We start from the raw sequence: 13,391 nt of genomic DNA on the forward strand, positions 1-13,391 counted from the left end.
GAAAGAGTGTACAAACACGAGTAGAGGGAAGGGCAGAGGGACAGAGAGACAAGCAGACTTTTCACTAAGCTCAGAGACCCCCACGGGGTTCAACCCCACAACCGTGAGATTATAAACGCATTTTGTTACGGTGAGGTAGAGTGGCTGGTCCAAGTGAAGAGGCACGTATCCGTCACTAGGGTCACCTTGTACATTTCCTCTCCGGAACTTGGAGACAGTCTGTTCCACAAGGAACCCTGGTTCATTTTAATGGGAAATAGTATGTAGAGACCACAGTCTTGAGTGTTAGAGGTGTTCACTGCTACTGGAATTTCACTGTTTATAGGCCATTTGAACAAAATAGGGGTCTTCCTAAGAGTGAAGCAAGATCTACTTTTCTGCAACTTGCATTCACTGATGAGTCTTACCTTCCCAAACCACATACAGTAAGTCTAACTGCTCTAGTTTCCAGAGCTTTTCACCCATCTGAACTCAGTCGGCATATTCAACCTGCGCCTGAGCAGTCTCACATCTTCTGGCCATTTCCTGAAGGCCGAGTTTATTTCTCAATACTCCTCCTTACATTGTGGCAACTACGGCAGAACAGACCACCACCACCAGCTGATGAAACCAGAATTAAGGGAATGTAACCACTGGTTTTGGATTAGACTCCTACAGTTTTGCTCAAGAGGAAACAGACTTCTTTGACAGTCTCCTGTACAACTTATGTTAAACTTGTAATTAAAGAAGGCTCTTACATTTTCTTCCCATTCTATTAAGAATCAATATTCTCTTTCTGTACTTTCAGTTACTTTTCAAAACTTAAAAATTAAGAGGCTTTATTATTCTAAGTATTTTAAAATATATTTATATCTGAAAACTGCATCATTTCCAATTTTAAAACTGACCTAAATCTGTCTTGTATAAAGCATGTGCAATAACACGGATAAGCTTACTAACAGTAGTGAAGGAAGGAAGCCACTGTGTACTATACAGTCCCACTCAAATTAGGTTCACAAACCGGCATCACTAGTTACACTATTACTAGCATCACTAGTTACACTATTACTAGCATCACTAGTTACACTATTACTAGCATCACTAGTTACACTACTAAAAGTCAGGAAAACGGTCTCCCCCAGTACGAGGTAGTATGGTATGTCCTAGGAGTAAAAGAAAAGGAGCATGAGGAGGGCTTAATGGGTGCTGGCAGTGTGCTCTCTCTTAACCTGAATAATGACTAAATGGGGTGTCTGGGTTTGTGAAAATTCACTGAGCTGTCACACTTATGAACTAAATGTAGTTATACTTCAATAAAAGTTTTTTTTTTTTTTAAGATTTTATTTCTTTACTTCACAGACAGAGATCACAAGTAGGCAGAGAGGCAGGCAGAGAGAGAGAGAGAGCGCGGGGAAGGCAGGCTCCCTGCTGAGCAGAGAGCCCGATGCGGGGCTTGATCCCAGGACCCTGAGATCATGACCTGAGCCGAAGGCAGAGGCTTTAACCCACTCAGCCACCCAGGCGCCCTATTTAAAAGTTTTTTTTTTTTAATTCTGCCTAAAAGTAGAGATACATAAAGCTCCCGAAAGCTGCTCTAGGACTGGAATTGAATCTGGATTTTCACCTCTGTCCAAAATACAGCTCTCCAATTAACAAAGATCAGCCTAAGGCAGGATCCCACAGTAAATGGTCGATGATTACAGAGAAGAAGAAATCCAGGGCAAACAGAAACTAAAAGAATTTGCCATCACCAAAACCCCTGCAAGAAATACTGAAAGGATTCCTTTAAGCAAAGAGAGAGTCCAAAAGCAAAACAGACGAGAAACAAACAGAGACAATATACAGTAACAGTCACCTTACAGGCAACACACTAAATTAGTATCTTCCAATAGTTACCCTGAATGTAAATGGGGCTAAATGTCCCAATCAAAAGAGACAGGGTATCAGACTGGATTTAAAAAAAGCAAGACTCATCGATATGCTATCCGCAAGAGACTTATTTCAGACCTAAAGACAACTCCAGATTTAAAGTGAAGGGGTGGAAAATCATTTACCGTGCTAATGGACATGGAAAAGAAAGGTGGGGTGCCAATCCTTGTATCAGACAAATTAGATTTTAAACCAAAGACTACAATAAGAGATGAGGAAGGACACTCTATCATACTTAAAGGGTCTGTCCAACAAGAAGATCTAACAATAGTAAATATTTATGCTCCTAACATAGGAGTAGCCAATTATATAAGCCAATTAATAACAAAATCAAAGAAAAACATCGACAATACAATAATAGCATGGGATGTTAACACCCCCCTCACTGAAATGAACTAATCATCTTTTTTTCATTTTTAAGATTTTATTTAGTTATTTGAGAGAGAGAGAGAAAGCATGAGCAGGGGAAGTGGTAGAGGGGGAAGGAGACTCCTCACTGAGCAGGGAGCCCGATGTGGGCCTCGATCTTGGGACTCTGGGATCATGACCTGAACTGAAGGTAGACACTTAACTGACTGAGCCACCCAGGCGCCCCTGGACCGATCATCTAAGGAAAAAAATTAACAAGGAAATAAGGGCATTAAATGACACACTGGATTAGATGGACATCACAGATATATTCAGAACATTCCACCCAAAGCAACAGAATACACATTCTTCTCTGGTGCACATGGAACATTCTCCAGAATAGATGACATCCTGGGTCACAAATCAGGTCTGAACCGGTACCAAAAGATAGGAATCATTCCCTGAATATTTTCAGACCACAATGCTCTGAAGCTAGAACTCGATCACTAGAGGAAAGTTGGAAAGAATTCAAATACATGAAGGCTAAAAAGCATCCTACTAAAGAATGAATGGGTCAACCAGGAAATTAAAGAAGAATTTTAAAAATTCATGGAAACAAATGAAAATGAAAACACAACTGTTCAAAATCCTTGGGATGCAGCCGGGCTCTCTGCTCAAGCAGGGAGCCTGCTTCCCTTCCTCTCTCTCTGGCTGCCTCTCTGCCTACCTGTGATCTTTGTCTGTCAAATAAATAAATAAAATCTTAAAAAAAAAAAAAAAAAATCCTTGGGATGCAGCGAAGGTGGTCCTAGGAGGGAAGTATATAGGAATACAAGCCTTTCTCAAGAAACAAGAAAGATCTCAAATACAGAACCTAACCATACACCCAAAGGAGCTGGAGAAAGAACAGCAAATAAAGCCTAAACCCAGCAGAAGAGAAGTAATAAGGATCAGAGCAGAAATAAATGAAACAGAAACAACAGAACAGATCAATAAAACTAGGAGATGGTTCTTTGAAAGAATTAATTAAGATTGATAAACCCCTGGCCAGACTTATCAAAAAGAAAAGAGAAAAGGACCCAAATAAATAAAATCATGAGTGAAAGAGGACAAATCACACCCAACACTGAAAAAATACAAACAATTATAAGAAAGTATTATGAGCAACTATATGTCAGCAAATAAGACAATCTGGAAGAAATGGATGCAGTTCTGAGACATATAAACTACCAAAACTCAACCAGGAAGAAATAGAAATCGTGAGCAGACCCATAACCAGCAAGGAAATTGAAGCAGTCATCAAAAATCTCCCAACAAACAAGAGCCCAGGGCCAGACGGCTTCCCAGGGGAATTCTACCAAACATTGAAGGAAGAACTAGTACCTATTCTTCTGAAACTGTTCCAAAAAATAGAAATGGAAGGAAAACTTCCAAACTCATTTTATGAGGCCAGCATTACCCTGATCCCAAAAGTAGACAAAGACCCCATCAAAAAGGAGAATTACAGACCAATATCCCTGATGAACATGGATGCAAAAACTCACCAAAGTACTAGCCAATAGGATCCAAAAATACATTAAAAGAATTATTCACCACGACTAAGGGGGATTTAATCCTGGGCTGCAAGGTTGGTTCAACACTTGCAAATCAATGTGATACAATACACTAATAAAAGAAAGAACAAGAACCGTATGGTCCTCTCAATAGACACTGAAAAAGCATTTGGCAAAGTACAGCATCCTTTCTTGATCAAAACTCTTCAGAGTGTAGGAACAGAGGATATATACCTCAATCACATCAAAGCCATCTATGAAAAACCCACAGCAAATATCATTCTGAATGGGGAACAACTGAGAGCTTTTCCCCTAAGGTCAGGAGCACAGCAGGGCTGTCCCTATCACCACTGCTGTTCAACATAGTACTAGAAGGCCCAGCCTCAGCAATCAGACAACAAAAAGAAATAAAAGACATAAGAATTGGCAGAGAAGAAGTCAAACCCTCACTCTTTGCAGAGGATGTAACACTTTATGTGGAAAACCCAAAAGACTCCAGGCCAAAACTGCTAGAACAGGAATTCAGTAAAGTGTCAGGATATAAAATCAATGCTCAGAAATCAGTTGCATTTCTATACACCAACAACAAGACAGAAGAAAGAGAAATTAAGGAGTCGATTCCGCTTACAACTGCAACCAAAACCAAAAGATACCTAGGAATAAACCTAACCAAAGAGGCAAAGAATCTGTACTCAGAAAACTATAAAGTACCCTTGGAAAAAATTGAGGAAGACATAAAGAAATGGAAAAACGTTTCATGCTCACAGACTGGAAGAACAAATATTGCATGCAATTCCTATCAAAATACCATCAATGTTTTTCACAGAAATGGGACAAATAACCCTAGAATTTGTATGGAGCCAGTAAGACCCTGAATAGCCAGAGGATGTTGAAAAAGAAAAGCAAAGCTGGGGGCATCACCATTCAACAGACGTCAAGCTCTATGACAACGCTGTCATCATCAACACAGCATGGTACTAACACAAAGACAGACACACAGATCAATGGAACAGAACAGAAACGGACCCTCAACTCTATGGTCAGCTAATCTTTGACAAAGCAGGAAAGACTATCCAATGGAAAAAAAAAGACAGTCTCTTTGAAAATTGGACAGCCACATGCAGAAGAATGAAACTGGACCATTTCCTTACACCATACACAAAAATAGACTCAAAATGATGAAAGACCTCAATGTGAGACAGGAATCCATCAAAATCCCTGAGAATACAGGCAGCAACCTCTTCGACCTTAGCCGCAGCCAACTTCTTAGACACATCACCAAAGGCAAGGGAAGCAAGGGGAAGAATGAACTGTTGGAACTTGATCAACGTAAGTTTTTGCACAGCAAAGGAAACAGTCAATAAAACCAAAAGACAACTGGCAGAATGGGAGAAGATATTTGCAAATGACATACCAGATAAAGGGCTAGTATCCAAAATCTATAAAGAACATACCAAACTTAACACCCAAGAAACAAATAATCCAATCATGAAATGGGCAGAAGACATGAACAGACATTTCCGCAAAGACATCCAAATGGCCAACAGACACATGGAAAGTGCTCAACATCCCTTGACATTAGGGAAATACAAATCAAACCTGTAATGAGATACCACCTCACATCAGTCAGAATAGCTAAAACTAGTAAGTCGGGAAATGACATATGCTGGCGAGGATGTGGAGAAAGGGGAACCCTCCTATACTGCTGCTAGGAACGCAAACTGGTGCAGCCACTCTGGAAAAGAGGACGGAGGTTCCACAAAAAGTTAAAAATAGAGCCACCGTACAACCCAGCAACTGCAGTACTGGGCATTTACCCTAAAGATACAAATGTAGAGATCTGAACGGGCACCCGCCCCCCGATGTTTATAGCAGCAATGTCCACGATAGCCAAACTATGGAAAGAGTCCAGACGTCCACTGACAGATGAATGGATAATGAAGATGTGATATATATAATATATATATTATATATAATATACTTAATATTCCATTATATGGATAATGTAATATTATGCAGCCACCAAAAAAAAGATATCTTGCCATTTGCAATGACGTGGATAGAACTAGATGGTATTCTGCTAAGTGAAAAAAGTCAATCAGAGAAAGATAATTATCATATGATCTCACTGATTTGAGGAGTTTGAGAAACAAGGAAGAGCATCACAGTGGAAGGGAGGGAAAAACGAAACAAGACGAAACCAGAGAGGGAGATAAACCATAAGAGACTCCTAATCTCAGGAAACAAACTGAGGGTTGCTAGAGTGGAGGGGGTGGGAGGGATGCGGTGGCTGGTGAGGGAAACTGGGGAAGGTACGTGCTACGGTGAGTGCTGTGTATTGTATAAGATTGATGAAACACAGACCTGTACCCCTGAAACAAATAATACATTATATGCTAATTTTAAAAAAAGCTGTATAAACTTAAGAAAAAAAGAGGAAAATCAACAACAAAGACATACATAGATAATTTGGTTTTGCTTTCAGAGATCTCTTCTTCCAAATCATGATATCATATTAGATAAACTGAGTTGATGAGGTAATATTAGTTAAGATGTTGAAAACTACCCTGGTAGTGGTGATATTATCCTCTTGCATTTTTTTCTTTTTTAAAAGATTTTACTTATTTACTTGTCGGAGAGAGAGAAACAGAGAGACAGAAAGAAAGAGCACAAGCAGGGGGAGCAGCAGGCAGAGGGAGAAGCTGACTCCCTGCTGAGCAAGAAGCCTGACTTGGGACTTGATCCCAGGACCCTGGATCATGATCCCAGCCGAAAGCAGATGCTCAACCAACTGAGCTACCCAGGTATCCCTCCTCTTACATTTCTAAGAAAGCTTCAAAATGACAACGAATAATAATAAGTACCATTTTTAAGACAGTGTATATTAGCCAATGAAAAAGTTATTGTATCAAAGCATCCCATTAGGCATGTAAATTTTTTCAACACGAGAAGAACGTTCTTCCAAATATAAACATATGCTTATTTTAAAAAAGAAACAAAAAATACTATCATCCATGGATGAACACATTTACATTTCAGATATTTCCATCACACAAACAACAGGCACATGTACGTTCTTTTATAAAAATGGGCCCAAAATGCTTTTCGTTTTGTAGCTCAGTTAACTTCAATGATACAAGGAAGATACTTCTCGGTGCAAATAAATCAGGAGTTAGATTACTGATTCAATGGTTTCAGAAATCAACCTCCAACTCGTTGCTTTTAAAATAACTTCTGGTTGTTTTTTATTATGAATATATGCTGAACATCCAATTAATGAATCTTGGCCTGCCTGTCCTAATACTTCCTTCAGAGAACTACTCGACCTAAAGGGATGTACAGTAAATAGTCACACACGTGGACCAGCTATGTACAAAAGGGAAAAAAACGTTTTGTTTTTTTGTTTTTTTTAAAGATTTATTTATTTGACAGATAGAGATTACAAGTAGGCAGAGAGAGAGGAGGAAGCAGGCTCCCAGCCAAGCAGAGAGCCCGATGCGGGGCTCGATCCCAGGACCCTGAGATCATGACCTGAGCCGAAGGCAGCGGCTTAATCCACTGAGCCACCCAGGCGCCCCAAAAACGATTTTTTAAAGAAAAAAAAGATCACTATAAAAATCCAGACTACACTAACAACACATTTCTGTAAATCAAGAGAACACTTTAGGATTTGTGATTCCCTACACTGTTAGGCAATGCTTCTTTCAGCAGAAACAACGAATCATCTGCCAAGCCGACCCTGCCAGTTTGGGTGTTTGGTTATAGCTGTGCCCAGAAATTCTCCCACTTACCATTCCGACATGTCCAGTGAGTGTCCATTTCAAACGCTGTTATTTCTAGGACTACCATGTAAGTTCATTTCCAAATCTACGTGTTATTGTCCTGTTTCTACTAAATGGCTTTTGCCCCTTCAAACACTCACAGATCTTCCAGACGCCCCCGCGGCTCCAGCAGCTGCGGGTAAGGCCGCGCGTGCCCGCGCTGACTTGCCCGCCCGGGGTGTGCGGCCCGCGGCTCCCCGTTGGCGGCTCCGCGCCGCGGGGAGGCCTTCTGGGGAGACGCTAACGTTCTCCGCGCGAAGAGCACGCTCGGCCCACGGTCAGTGTTTCGGATTTCACAGCCTCGAAAGGTGGTTCCGCTGCTGCTGTCTGTATTTCTCTTTGCATTTCCCGCGTCACCTGCGGTTCGGGATGTCCGCTCCCAGGATTTGGCTGTCGGTGTAGACTGCTTGCGCGCAGAAATGACGGCTCAGCGGCCTGGGGCCCCACCGTCTTCCGCACTGGGGCACTCGCCGCTTCTGAGCGAGGAGCGCCCTCAGCGTGTCAGAAGAGACACTTCTTTTTTCTCTCACGTTACACGTCAGCTGTCTTCCAGCTCCCACTAGATTCCTTACAGAGTCACCATGTTTCACGCCTTCCACCGCGTCTGAAACACCGCTGAGGCCCGCACACAGGCTGTGGGCGAACCCGCACAACTAGAGACGCCCGAACCGCGGCTGGCCTCGGTGAGGAGAACCAGAGAGAAGTTGGGACACCACCAGCCCACGGTCCCCTGCCCGGTAAGCGACCGACGGAGGCTTCAAACCCCGCCGCCTCCCAGCCCACAGAACAGTCTCTCCAGCTGTTCCCGCAGCACGCCTGGAAAGGTCAAGCCCTCCTGAAGACAACCACCTTCACCACATTTTCCATGAATTGTTCTATTCTTTTAAACTATTTATCTGCTTTGGATTTTGAAAATAACCTGTGAGTGGGTCAGCTTTTACCGCCAAAGTTTTTCCATTACTCACTTCATGTTCCTTTACTTGAAACACATTCCTCATCTAATTTCTTCACATCTGAGTCTTCCTTTAAGCTCTCCACTTTGCGCCACTCACATTTATGTTCACTACTGAGCCACTAGTACGATATACCGATCCTGTAGCTTTATACCAAGTTTTAATACTTGGAAAGAAAGATTTTTCTTTGTACTCCTGCAGAAATTCCTTGGCTATTTTATTCATAACATTATTGAGATATAATTCAATTATATCTAAAATTCCCTTTTAGAGCACAAATTCAATGGTTTTTAGTATATTCACAAACGTGTATATCCCAACCACTAACTTTAGAACATCTATAAGGACTCCTGATTAGTTCTGCATTAGGTAGACATCCAGGTGGCTCTGAGGTGCATTTGAAATTTCAAAAATCTCCAAATGACTTTAATTTTGTATATTAAGGTAGGGAAAAAAAAATCTAAACACCAACATTGACACCATAATAACGAATCAAATTAATCTATTTAGTTAAACCTTCTGGTGTTAGCAGATATTTATAATTTTATTCAAAATAGATCCCAAACACTTGCTCTCAAGTTTAGTTCTAAGTATTTCACAAATAACATTACTTTCGTGAATAAATTGTTTTTTCTAAGATTTTATTTATTTATTTATTTGACACAGAGAGAGATCACAAGCAGGCAGAGAGGCAGGCAGAGAGAGAGAGAGAGGGAAGCAGGCTCCCCGCTGAGCAGAGAGCCCGATGCCGGGCTTGATCCCAGGACCTTGGGATCATGACCTGAGCCAAAGGCAGAGGGTTAAGCTCAACCCACTGAGGCACCCAGGTGCCCCTCATAAATCAATTTTTTGTTAGATTTTCTAACTCTACATTGATGATATTCATGAACACTGATTTTATTTACTTTACAGTCTTGCATTCTTGCTTAATCAAGAACTTATTTTTTCAGAAAGGAGTAAGTGCGTACTATTTAAGCACAAAGAACAACAGCAGTGAAAAACATCCCTTTTACCATGGAGCGTTCACTCTAACACACGAGCAGGGTAGAGACAGTACAAAGGTGAGTCAACCATTCCACATCTCGAATGCGAAATGTGCTACGCAGAAAATGAAGAGTGCGGGAGAAGAGGAGAGACTAGGGCTGGAGAGCATTCACAGTGTTAACATGTGTTGTTAGGGACGCCCTGACTGAGAAGACCACATCTGCACAGAAACCCAAAGCAAAGGAGGTTAAGGAGGGATGTATACAGATACCTGAGAAAAGAATACTATCCCAAAGAAGAAACAGTGAGAGCAAAGGCCCTGAGGCAGGGCCTTCTCTGGTGCAATCAAGGGAAGTGAGGCCAGGCAGGAAGTAGAGAGGCAGACTGGACACATTTTTGTTAGTCCAAAAGATGGGAAGCCACTGGAAGGTTTTATGCAAAGAGGTATGTGACCTAATTCTTCATTCAACAAATATACAAATATACAAATAAACATACAACAAATATACCTACTCAGCATTGGAGATATAGCAAAGAATAAACACAAAAATTCCTCTGAGAGGCAGGGTTGGGGGGCCGTGGCGGGTAGGAAAGGGAAGGGAGGGGGAAAAAATGAAACAAGATGGGACCTGGGAGGGAGACAAACCATAAGAGAACTCTTAATCTCGGGAAATAAACTGAGGGTTGCTGGAGACGAGGGAGGCGGGAGGGATGGGGTGGCTGGTGATGGACTTCGGGGAGGGCACGTGCTATGGTGCGTGCGGAGAAATGTGTAAGACTGGTGATTCACAGACCTGTACCCCTGGGGAAAATAATACATTATATGTTAGTAAAAATAATTCCTGCTTTTGCATAGCTTGTATTTTAATAGACGAAACAGACAGTAAGGAGAACCACCGATCTGAGGACACCTGGCTGGCTCTGTCAGTTAAGTGTCTGCCTTGGACTCAGGCCATGATCCTGGGGTCCTGGGATTGAGCCAGATATTGGGCTCCCTGCTCAGCAAGAAGTAGTCTGCTGCTCTCTCTGCCCCACCCCCGCGCCCAACTTGTGCTCTGTCTTGGACATGGCATGACTGAAAAGCCTTCTGAACATCAAACAGAAGTGTGAGCATGAAGTTTCGAATCTCAAAGACAGCAGCACCCAGACATTTAAAGCCTTGAGGCTGGCTGACACAGCCAAGTGAGGGCAAATGGACACGCAGCGAGGGGGACTAACAACAAATACTGGGGCACGGCCACATCATGAAATAAGGAAGAGCCAGCAAAGACTAAGGAGCCAGAAGGTAACAACGGGGACCTGGGATGAGGAAGCCGTCTTTGTAAGAGCCGACTGCCAACCGCTGCTGACCGGTCGAACAGAACCATGCGTGGGTCCACCGGAGGTGGCGCCGTGGGGTCCCCGGGAACCCTGCAACAGCACTCTCTGTAAAGTGTGAGAGCAAAAACCTAGTTGGGGTGGGTTTAAAAGCTAAAAGAGAATGTAAGAAGAAAAATGTAAGACCAAGTGAAGAACCACAGGGAAAGAGAGAAGTGGGAGTCAGAGCTAGAAGACAAAGTAGAATCAAAGAAGCTTTGCTGCTTTCAAATGTGAAAAAACGACAACTTTCTATTCTCAAAGGAAATACAGCAGTGAGGGGGTGCATGGGTGGCTTAGTCGATTAAGTGTCCAACTCCTGGTTTCAGCTCAGGTCATAATCTCAGGGTCATGAGATCGAGTCCTGAGTTGGGTTCCTCACTGATTGGGGAATCTGAATGGGATTCTCTTCCTTCCCTCTCCTGCTGCCCTTTCCCCACTCTCTCTCTCAAATAAAAATAAATAAATCTTCAGGAGCGCCTGGGTGGCTCAGTTGGCTAAGCGTCTGCCTTCAGCTCAGATCATGATCATGGGGTCCTGAGATCGAGTCCGACGTCGGGCTCCTGGCTCCGAGGGGAGCCTGCTTCCCCTCCAACCCTGCTTGTGCTTGTGTGCCCTCTCTCTCAAAAATAAATAAAAGCAATCCTTTAAAAAAATTAAAAATAAAAATAACTCTAAAGAGTTTAAAAATAAAAAAGGCAAAGTATCAGTGAGAAAAAGATGAAAAACCACACCCTCCTGAAGTTTAATATAGATGTGTATCTGTGTATGTGTAAAAATCTCCCAGACAACTACCCAGCTCCAGAAGAATTTACTGAATCATTTTGTCATCTGTCCTGTGACAAGAAATGCTACATTTTTCATACATTAAATTCTTGTATATACTTGGGTCTGTTGCTAGATCTTCCATTCTGTGTCACTGAATTTCTGTGTCTACATGCACCACTACCACAATGCTCTAATAATTTTAACTTTGTTTTATTTTCTAGTAAGACTGATTGCTGTTACTGCTCCTTTCAGAATGTCACTGCTACTCTTATTCTGCCACATAAACATGACAAGCAACTTACCTAGGGCATGTGTGTGCATATATATATATATATATATATATGTATAAATACACATCTAGAACATATATATACACACATATATAACTTTAATTTTCATTGTTGAATTTACGAATACCCCGAAGGAGTAAAGGGAGGGGCTTGTGCAGGTATTTCTACACTGATGTTCACAGCTCTACTATTCACAAAGAGCCAAAAGGTGGAGCCATTCCAGCGACGTCCACTGGCAGGTGGATGATAAAGAAAATGTGGCCTATCATACAATTGTTCAGTCTTAAGTGGAAGGAAATTTTGACATGTGCTAAACAACACGGATGAACTGTGACGACATTAAGCTAAAAGGAAATAACACGCCAGTTGCAGCAGGATTCCACTTCTGCAGCACCTGGAGTAGTCAAATTATAGAGACCAGGGTAGAATGGCAGTTGCCGTGGGCCGCAGGCAAAGGTCTTCACTACCGGAGGACAGGGTCTCAGCTGGGGGGAAGAGCGAAAACGTTCTGGAGATGGACGGTGATGAAGGCTTCACGGCAGTGTGACGTACTTACTGCCACACAACTGCTTATGCAAAACTGGTTTAAAAGGCAAATCTGATGTTACGCATATTTTACCTTACTAACAATTCACAGATGAACTCTGGGAGAACCGACCTCCTCACGGTGATCCTACTCAAACACATTTCCATGGGTTCTAGACTCAGTAGTACGCTGCAGCTTTCCTCACACACATCTCAAGCCCCGGGTGTTGTTTATTGCTATAGGTATTACTCACTTCTCATTTATTACTCTACTGGCCAATCACCTCACCGAATTCTGACTGATTCTCTTTGAATATTAATGTATGCAGCATCATTTACAAGTAATAATAATCTTAATAACTTTTCCTATTTTTATCCTTCTAGTTTCTCCTTTCCAATTTTATTACTTAGTGTCCCCCAGGAACATTATCACACGACAGAGAGCACCTGCTTCATCTACATTGCAGGGAGAATGCTCTGGCATCTCCTTATCTATCCACACCCGCAGGTACATACCTATGTACACTCATTTACATGTCTACATGTATTATATACTTTTACATACTCATTGTACTCATCAAGGGAGTATCAGTTTTTCTGTTTTTTTTTTTTAGCTACTGGTGTTTCTAGTATACTCCCTTAGATTTCTAAGGAAAAACAACCAACCATACATAGTTCTTTTTTTCCTTTAAATAAACAATTTTTGAAAAAGATTTTATTTATTTGAGAAAAAGAGAGAGAGTGTGTGTGTGGGCACGATCATGAGCCGGGGCTAGGGGCACATGGAGAGGGAGAAGCAGATTCCCCACTGAGCAGGCAGCTGGACACTGGGCTCAATCCCAAGACCCCAGGACCACGACCTGAGCTGAAGGCAAATGCTTAACT

General features: G+C 42.1%; 1 protein-coding gene across 2 annotated transcripts in view; it reads right to left on the bottom strand.

The window, feature by feature from the left end:
• The window catches only part of ASH1L (ASH1 like histone lysine methyltransferase), a 172,287-nt gene that overhangs the window by 113,498 nt on the left and 45,398 nt on the right, over positions 1 to 13,391 (bottom strand). The gene's annotated exons all lie outside the window — the stretch shown is intronic.

This window comes from Meles meles, chromosome 17, assembly GCF_922984935.1.
Source record: "Meles meles chromosome 17, mMelMel3.1 paternal haplotype, whole genome shotgun sequence".
In the NCBI taxonomy this organism is placed as follows: domain Eukaryota; kingdom Metazoa; phylum Chordata; class Mammalia; order Carnivora; family Mustelidae; genus Meles; species Meles meles.